Consider the following 6,453-nt stretch of genomic DNA (forward strand, 5'->3'; position numbering starts at 1 on the left):
TTTTAGTTTTAGGCATCTGTTTTACAGTGAAGATCGCCTAAGAAGCATTACGAAATGAACTCTCTATATAACTAAATTTAGATAGAAAATGGGATAAATTAAAAGTAGCAGTATGTCTGAGTTGAGCAGGATTTGCTGTATAGATATATGTATGAGAATAGCAAATGTGTCCGTCTTAATGACATTATACTGTACATACATAAACACAGATTTATATATATAAAAACTTAAAGTCTGTCCGTCCTAGCGAGGTCATATTGAATATATTTAAAATAATCTCAAATGTGTCCATCTGAATGAGATTTTACTGTAGATATGTATGTATAAAACAATTGGAAGTATATTCCCTCTTTTCGAGACTAGGCTGTATATCTTCAGAAGAATGTTAAATATATGGATCTAAATTAGAATATAACAATTATTATTCAATATGAACGTGTCCGTCTTAGGTGGATTATAATGTACTAAATATTTATAGTCATTGTCTTCGTCTAAGTGAGGCTATACTGTACATCAAAATAAGATCGGATACATTTACATGCATATTTTCGCCAAGGTTAACTGTATATTTAAAATAGCAAAAATGTTCGTCTAAAGGAGGTCACACTGTATATATAGCTAGGTATATTTATTTAATATATGTTAGGTAGACTGTAGATCGAAAACAACATCCATCCATCCATCCATCCATCTTATAGTGGGTTCACTGTATATATTTATCCAAATGTGAACTGGAAATGTATCCATCTTAAGCAGGTCATACTGTATATCTCAATAGGGAGTTCTAAGAAATTCATGTATTCATTTATCTGAGAGAGAATCCGCATTCTATCAACCTTAAGCGGGTCACACTGCATTTCTAGCCCATCACTGCCTATCGCATGTCTGCAAGGGTATTCTCAATATTCGGATATTCGAAGTCCCATAGTTCTATGTATTCCAAGAACTCTCCTCCACCTCTGCATCCCATCTAGATCGTATGTATTCCAAATGTCTTTCTAGCTCCTAAGTTTCATATACTCTATCTATAATCTCCCTAAGTGCTATTGACTTTACTTTAATCTCTATTCAAACTCTCTATATATAGATATTATATTGATACGTATATGCATATATACACCGAGGAAAACTTCATTTATCTATTTCAATTTATATATAGAACGATTTCCTCCTAGAAGTAGTTCGTATAGAGAAAGAACTTTTTTTTTTTCTTCATACCAAATTTTAATTAAAAAAGGATTCTAATTAGATAATTATATTCTCTGCTTTTAAAGTATATATTTTAGATAATGTAATATAATATTAATATTTGCATTTTTCTATGTATGCACACAAATATATAATTTTTTTTTTTCATAAAAATTTCTCTGAATTTTACGGAACTTTCTCGTTTCCAAGCATTTCACTTAATGAAATTGGAATTTTTCGCCCTCACCTACATAGCTGGATTTTTTTCTCTTTGTTTCCTTTGGCATCCAATTAGATTTGCATCCATAAACGGGAGCCTAACGAACTTCTTCGTTTCATTTGCAGTTTTCAGAACTTGTTTCGTTTTTTTTTCTCTCTCTCTCTCTCTCTCTCTGTCTCTTTCACTGCGTAAACGCCTTATCGTTGTCTCTTTCGCTGGCATAGAAGTGACTTTGATGCCTATTCTTCATATTTATGTTTCTTCTCTGCCTCTTGCTCATCTTTCGCTTCTTGTTTTTCATAATCAGAACACTCCAGCTGACCATTAACCGCAATCAGGCATCCCTCTGTTCTCTGGCTGCTGCAACGGGCAGCGCCGGCAGCAGCAGCAGCAGTCGCCTAATGGTCGAGAGGCCGAGTGGCTCTCGTTGCTATGAAACCCACTTGGGACTAATTATTAGTTTGCCATTCCGTTCGAGTTCCAATTCCATTTACCGTTCATCAGGCTCATTCACCGAACGAACGAGCGAGCGAGCAGGCAATCGAATTGTCGTCACATATCGTCAAGTGGTGGAAGGAGGCGCCAGCGAGCCATGCTATAGGCAGGTCAATCAAATTTTTAGGCTCAGATTAGAATGATTCCCACACACACACACACACACACACACACACACACAGAGAGAAAGAGAGAGATAGCTGTGTATGTGTGTGCTTGTACTTGTAAGTGTGTTCGCAAAGCTCTCGACTGACTGCTTGGCAGGCGCGAGGTCAAAGTTCAAGGTTGCCTGCCTGCTGCCTTACACACACACACACACACACACATGCACAACGAGAGGCTTTTGTTGGCATCTGTCTGTTTTGCTTGTTTCACATCTAGCAATTAACTGTACATCTCTCATAAGCTCAATTGAATTGTGTTAAATGCGAAATCTGCACAACTTGTCAATTGATGAAGAAAGAAGAAGAAGAAGGAGACAGCAACACTCTCAACTTCTAAAAGCTTCAAATACGCAAATACTTTAAAGCAACACCATCTGCACTGCTCTCTCTCTCTCTCTCTCTCTCTCCTTGTCTCTCAGTCTCTCCAATTTTTACACACTTGCTGGCGCTGCGTCGCGACGCTGCTGTCGTCGCTGCTTGCGGCTGTTGTCCGTTGTTCCTTTTCAGCTGTTGCTCTGCAGGGGGCGCGATCTAATGGTTTCTTCTGCATTTATTTCGTTGATAAGTCTACGGCGATCATTACGGCTGCTGCCTTTGTTCTAGCTGTTGCCGTCATTGTTGTTGTTGTTGTTGATAAGAATCGCGTCGGCACACTTTGAAACTGTGAGTCGACTGCAAATAAAACTGTTTGTATACCCTCTAAACATTAAATGCAATGGTCGATGTTGATATTTAAGTGCAACATGTAACAGGCACAAAAGAAATACATAAAATTATTTATAAATGGCAAATATCGATTATCGATCACATACATTCATCATCGATAATAGTAAACCCCATTTACAAATTTACAGGGTATTTACAAATTTAGGCACTTGTTAGATTGCACCATGAGCTTTTGGTTTTTTATCATAAGCGATAAACGAAGAATAAAACGAATAAGAAGAAGCACTAGATTAGCACACAACACTTTAATAAAATTAAGAATAAACACAATAAGCTAAATAAAAACATTTGTGTGCAATGCGATAGTCGAAGCATGAACTGTGTCAGGTGCAGAGACAGTGCATTTCAATAAACCGTTAGACGGCTATACATAATCAAACGTGTTCGTTTGCCAGTTACATACGTACGCTCGAAACCGATAAGCTCTCCTAACACGCTTTCAATGGGTTCAAGTATAAGAGATAAGCATGCTTTGCCTGTAAGTCACCATGCGTAAGCGTGCACGTGTGAGCGCATGCACGTGTATGTGTGTGTACAATGCAAGATAATTTGCAAGTTCGATTCTTCTTTCGGCACTTTTATCCACTATTGCACTCATGCGTATGCCTTGTGAGCATGTGTGAGTGCGTGTGTGTGTGTTTGAGTGTGATTGGCGGCGTCAAGTCATTGTACTTGTGTAAGCTGCAAGCTTCGACGTCGCCGCCATCGTCGCCGTCGTCGTCGTCGCTGTGTCTGCCCTTGCATTTGGTCTCTGCCACTGCTCTCTGCTTGTAATTGGATTTCCGCTGTTTACCAACGAGAGAAAGACAGCGAGAGAGAGAAAGAGAGTGCGCGATTGAAAGGTGTAGGAGACGGCGCTAAATGCGGCAGCTGTTTGATGATGAATCTTTTGCAAGACACCGATGTCAACGTCAGCGTCGCCGTCGCGTTACAACTTTCAATTTCGATTGCCAAATGCTCTCTCAGCGGCAACTTATTATGCCAAGGCACGTATTGAAAGGCTGGGGCCGACCACCCAAAAGCGCCACCCACCCAGAACATAGAACGTGCTAACGCAAAGCTCTCACGCATGCCGCTCAGCGTGCTCTCTATCTCTCACTCTCTCACGCCGCTGTCGTTGTCGTTGTCGTTGTCATTGTCGTCGTGCGCTCACTTACATCGCCTGGCGTTAGCTTCGTGCACTCATTCGTGTTGTTTCGTTTCATTTCGTTACGCTGCTGCTGGCGCTGCTTCTGCTGTTGCTGTTGCTGTTGCTGTTGCTGCTGCTGCTGCTGCCTGCTGCTACTGGTACTGGTGCTGCTTCTTGCTCGCTTGCTTGCGCTTGGTCTCTGTCTGTGAGCCGTTTCGAACGCGTTGTTCGTTCCGTTCGTCGTCGTTGCCGTTTCGTTTTCATCATATAACGTATAAGCAACTTCGCTCGTGCGGCAGTTCGTGGGACTTTTCCTATGAAAAAAATTGTATTTTGCTAGAAAATAAATAATAATAAGCGCACACATAAATATATAATTCATATCGGCCCCGCGACACACACCGAACGAGCGAAAATATCGAAACAAAAAGTTGCATTGAGCGCGCGCGCGTCCCTCACATTAAATTATTCAATTTTGTAATTGTTTGTGCGTGATAAATGTGCCGAAAAGTGGGCTAAGTGGGGACTGTTGCTGCAGCAGTGGCAGTGGCAGTGGCAGCGCGGTAGCGCGGTAGCGCGGCAGCGGCCGGGACGTGCTAAACGGCGGAGGGGGTAACAGCAACAGCGTAGCCAACAATATCGTCCAATCGAGCTACTAATTCACTGAGTGTACAAAATAATATAAAAAATTGCAATGCACAAGTGCAAACGGCGAAAGGCAAAAACAAGTGGAACAGACAAATAAACAAAACGCAGCAGCGGCCGCACACACACTCACACACACACACACACGCAGTCGCTCGCAAGCCGACACACCGACACATTCGTGCCAGAGAACGAGCAAGAGCGCGCGCGGAAGGAAGGGAGAGAGGGAGACGAAAAGCAAGTCTTAGAGAGCGCGCCAGCCAAGAGAGTGAGCAAAAGACAGCGGAGAACGCGTGAGCAACTACTAAAAGTGCAAACTAGCGTAAGACAACAAAAAACAACAACAACAACAGCAGTAGCCATGCCGCTGTACGAAATTAATTAGAAAAAAAAGAAGCGCCCAAGCGACCTCATGGCAAAAATTTTAATGTTTTAAATTAATTGCGGCCGAGACGCGATAAAAAAACGCAGCAACAACAACAATAGCAACAAAAGTTGACAAAACTGTTGATTTTTATCGCGCGCCGTAAATGCGAAAAACGTAAAATGAAAAGCAGCAACAGCAACAACAACAACATGAGCAAAACTCAATGAAAATCTTTGCCATCACCCAAGTACATAGCGTGCTCTTATATGAATGTGTCTGTGTGAGAATGTAGATGTATGCGTGTATGTGTATGTGCGTGCGGCCGCCTTATAAAACGGCGCTAAATTGACATCGGGCTTCCCAAATTGTCGCGTGGCTCTGGCTGTTTGCTTTAAATTTGTATTTGCACTTGAAAAAGCAAGGCACGCACACACAAACACGCGTACACATACAGCGCACGTTGGCACACAGCGAATAGTGCATACGCTTACCTATACACATACACACATATATGCAGCTTAATAGCTATAAATGTATGTATATATACATTCATATGTACATATTTCTCTTATATTTTAAGCAACGCTATTCACGCATTCCATTTCGTCTGTCAGTTATTAAGTGATTAACTCTTCGAATTATGCTTGTGTGTGTGTGTGTTAAGTACGCACCGAAATAGAACAGTCAATTCTACTTATTAAACACGTTCGTCTTATACGCATGCACATTCTGCATGCTCTGTACTCTTCGCTCTTTCCTTTATAGGTCGTCTGGGGCAGAGTATAAGTTGTTTCGTTTCGTTTTCATGCCGCTCTGTCCTGTTCAACACAACGTGTGATCTCTCTGCTGCAGAGCAGACACAATTTTTTTCTTTCTTTCATTCTGTCAAATTTTTAAGCTCTTGTATTTCGCTTTAAGGAGGGGTGAGAGCTCAAATCAGTTTAGGGGGCGGGGCGGGGCAGGCTTTACAGACTTTTTACTTCTATTTCAACTAATTTGATATCATTTCTTTGCTGCTGCTTCTGTCCTTCAGCCGCTGGTGTGCATTCAAACGAAAACGAGAACGAAAATCAAATCAAATCAAATTGAATTTTCAGCACAGTAAAACGGTTTGCTATACATAGACACACACACACACCACGCCCATACGCCGCCCCCGGCCAGGATATGGCCAGGAGGACGTGCGCGTCCTCAAACTTATTGTATATAAACTTGAATGGATCAGTGAATCAGCTGCTGTCTTCCTCTTCTTCTTCGTTAGCTTCTTCCTTCGCCGTCGTCGTCTTCTTATTCTTGCTTTTTAGCTGCTCAGCGAGCATCAACTAATGCGGCGCGCTGTTGCCGCACTTCTCACTGCTCCCCCGCCTCCTGCTTGTCAGCCGCTGGCGTTGATAAAAAAAAAAAAATGAAATTTACCGCTCTGCAGCTGCTCCGGTCAGCATACATACATATGTATATATGTATATGTATTTGTGTATGTATGTATGTATTCATTTCATTTGTTTGCCAAGCGTATTTC

The 6,453-nt window shown here is 41.6% G+C and overlaps 1 protein-coding gene across 11 annotated transcripts in view; it reads left to right on the forward strand.

The window, feature by feature from the left end:
* dnc (phosphodiesterase dunce) overlaps window positions 1–6,453 on the forward strand; it is a 234,362-nt gene that overhangs the window by 154,595 nt on the left and 73,314 nt on the right. The window contains exon 1 of one of the 11 annotated variants that reach the window (XM_089476004.1): window positions 4,105–4,250. The exons of 9 other annotated variants lie outside the window; for them this stretch is intronic. The gene's annotated coding sequence lies outside the window, so the exon portion shown is untranslated. Of the gene's footprint in view, window positions 1–4,104; window positions 4,251–4,717; window positions 4,890–6,453 lie in introns of those variants that run through there. One more of the 11 variants, XM_018015216.2, reaches the window with a different exon arrangement.

This window comes from Drosophila arizonae, chromosome X (assembly GCF_054131065.1).
Source record: "Drosophila arizonae isolate 15081-1271.41 chromosome X, UAZ_ARI_1.0, whole genome shotgun sequence".
Lineage (NCBI taxonomy): Eukaryota > Metazoa > Arthropoda > Insecta > Diptera > Drosophilidae > Drosophila > Drosophila arizonae.